At 47.5% G+C, this 3178-nt stretch overlaps 1 protein-coding gene across 1 annotated transcript in view; it reads left to right on the top strand.

Moving 5' to 3' along the window:
- Positions 1 to 3178, top strand: part of M6PR (mannose-6-phosphate receptor, cation dependent) — a 12133-nt gene that overhangs the window by 1263 nt on the left and 7692 nt on the right. The gene's annotated exons all lie outside the window — the stretch shown is intronic.

The raw sequence follows: 3178 nt of genomic DNA, 5'->3' as shown, positions 1-3178 counted from the left end.
CATCAGAAACGCTTCCTTCACACCTGGGTCCCCCCTCTTCAAATCAGGACCCCCCTTCACATCAGGAGCCCTTTTCCCACACCAAAGCCTCCACATCTGGAATCCCCCCACCTCCACCTTAGGAAGGTCTCCCCCTTCACACCAGGAGGACCCCTTGCATTTCAGATCTATAAAATTTAAATGATTTCTGTAATGTATACAGGACTCCATTGAGGTCAGTGTTGACTGGCTTTTGTTCACTTGAGAACTGCTTCTATGCCCATACAAGTCTATAGGAATGCAAAAGCAGCTGAAGAAATGCAAATGAAGGTCCAATGCACCTACCAGTGAGTTCAGAATGATCCGGAAGTGTCTGAAACTGATGTCAAGAGCACGCTACATGTGTCCGTCAAAGCCCATTGACACAGGTCCTTAATTGGCCTTTATATCTGTCGGCTGGTACTGTGTAGACCATTTGGGGGGTCAACCGGAAAATGATAGAAAAGAGGCCGCACAGTAGCAGCGTGTTAACGTTCGTTGAGGTGCATTGTGTCAAGTTACGCAGCCCATTCAAAATGAATAGACTGTAACGCACCTCAACACCTGGTCCTGCTGCATTTATAGCCATGTACCACAAGGTAAAGTGGTAATAAAATGGGCCTCACCATTGGCGTCCTTCAATAATAACCCCCAGCATTGGTGTCAGTGGCTGCAACAATAACCCCCAGCATTGGTGCCAGTGGCTGCAACAATAACCCCCAGCATTGGTGTCAGTGACTGCAACAATAACCCCCAGCATTGGTGTCAGTGGCTGCAATAATAACCCCCAGCATTGGTGTCAGTGGCTGCAATAATAACCCCCAGCATTGGTGTCAGGGACTGCAATAATGACCCCCAGCATTGCTGTCAGTGGCTGCAATAATGACCCCCCCCAGCATTGGTGTCAGGGACTGCAATAATGACCCCCCGCATTGGTGTCTGGGACCTAGCCCAGGGCACAGTGGGTGGCACGCAGAGCCCACATGTTGAACACCGGGGATGCAGCCAAAGTTTTTGCGTTGAGATGACAGTTTATTATCTTTGCGAAATGCAAAAAGCCGCTTTGCATTTCTGTTCTAGAAAGCTGTCCTCCGTCCTCCACACCCAGCGCTGGTGCAGTAAAAACAAATCGCTCATCGCACTCGGCAGTCATAGCAAGTATGTGGTATAATTTAACACCCAAAGTTTTCCAAACCTGAGGCGACAAACACGTCCTGTGTATAGTAAATAGAAGTGAAACATTTAATGATCGGCCTCGTGAGATGACGATTACATAATGACTGCGTTTCCTCAGACGAGAGGCTTACTCAAGATCTTCTGAAGAACAAGGTCCTCTCACCATGTCTGGATGTGACTTTTATGGCCCAATGATGGCGTAAATCCTCTGTGAGGATATTAAAGGGTTATTAAACTCTCCGGTGTTTTGGCATATATAGCTAGCAAGCAGTAGTAGATATATGCAAAAGGTGTAAAGAAAAAAACCTGTGTCTTCCCTGCGCGCTCCCGTCCGAAAATGTGAAAAGTCTCGGGTGGCCGCAAAGCATCTCTGGGCGGGCGCATGCGCAGTTCACATTTTCAGCCGGGAGACGAGGAGAGACGCAAGGTAAGTCTATGGACGCGTGCACCCGCATTCAGACACCGTGGGACAGGAAGTGCCAGCAAGGACAGATGAAACAGTGCTGGATCGGAGACCCGCAGCAGCACTGGAGGGACAGATGAAAAGGACAGGAAAGAAGATCATCGGATTAAGAAACATCATTTAAGGTAAGTGCTGACATTAACATTAGGGGGAGGGAAAAAAATCTTTGACTTTAATGTCATTTTAATTTCCTCTTCCCCGCCAAGTCCCCTGGATGGAGATCGGGAAGTGTCTGGCTTTTTACACTTTGAACTGTTGGCTGTGTTTCCGCTCTTACCAGCCTGACTCTTCAGGGCTTTAAGCAAAACCTGCTTTGCCTGTTTGCAGTCCAACTTGAACAAATAATACTGTTGACATTTCTTGTGAAAATGTTATTTCCGTAAACCGAAGCTGAAGTCCTGTTCATACCAGTGTGTTCTGCCGGCCGGCTTACTTGTGTAAACTGCAGTTGTAACATTACTGTTATCTGTGTACACTTGTTTGTAATGTGCTTCTAAAGATTGCATGGACCATGAGCCGTATACTGGAGACTGGGTACTGCTTCTACACATAGCCTGGACCATGAGCCGTATACTGGAGACTGGGTACTGCTTCTACACATAGCCTGGACCATGAGCCATATACTGGAGACTGGGTACTGCTTCTACATATAGCCTGGACCATGAGCATGCTTTTACACCTCGGGTGCTGTAGTCCGTCCTGTAGGGAAGTCAGGGCAGAGATTAAAATTGATGGAAATGGAGGTAGAAAAGTGGGGTTAGGTCATACATCACACTCACCCCAGCTTGGTGGACTTGTGTGGAGCTGCACGTACAAGCAAGATTCCAAGCAAACTGCAAAATATGTAGTGGTGTAGTGGTTAGCGCTTCTGCCTTGCAGCACTGGAGGTCCCTGGTTCGAATCCCGGCCAGGTCACTATCTGCAAGGAGTTTGCATGTTCTCCCTGTGCTTGTGTGGGTTTCCTCCGGGTACTCTGCTTTCCTCCCACATTCCAAAGACATGCTGGTAGGGTAATTGGCTCCTCTCTAAGTTGTCCCTCTATGTATGCATGTGAGATAGGGACCTTAGATTGTAAGCTCCTTGAGGGCAGGGACTAATATGAATGTGCACTATGTAAAGTGCTGTGTAAATTGTCGGCGCTATATAAATACCTGTAGTAAATAAATAAATACACTCATGAAAACCATATACTGGATGGTTACTGCTTCACATACATCACCTCTGTGCTTCCAGCCTCTCCATTGGACAGGGGATCAGCACTCTCACTTCTGTCCATTAAGAAGAGCTGACCCTTTTCATGCTAAACCATGAAGGGAAATCGGACTGACTAGTGGAGATTTAGCCCAGGAATGGCTGGCCAAAATGGTGAACCCTTTGGCAGGTAAAACTGAGCAATTCAGCCTGGATGACGTCCATGTTGGATCATAGAGGTCTCCCATGTACAGAGGCGGCGGAAGTTCTCTTAGTTTACCTTCAGCACTGTGGGAGCTGGTGAGTAAGGTACAATGTGACTGTGTAAGT

This window comes from Nanorana parkeri, unplaced genomic scaffold (assembly GCF_000935625.1).
Source record: "Nanorana parkeri isolate BGI_ZX_2015 unplaced genomic scaffold, ASM93562v1 scaffold1728, whole genome shotgun sequence".
In the NCBI taxonomy this organism is placed as follows: Eukaryota; Metazoa; Chordata; class Amphibia; order Anura; family Dicroglossidae; genus Nanorana; species Nanorana parkeri.
The sequence above is the reverse complement of the archived record's forward strand: the minus strand, read 5'-3'. Positions and strand labels throughout refer to the sequence as shown.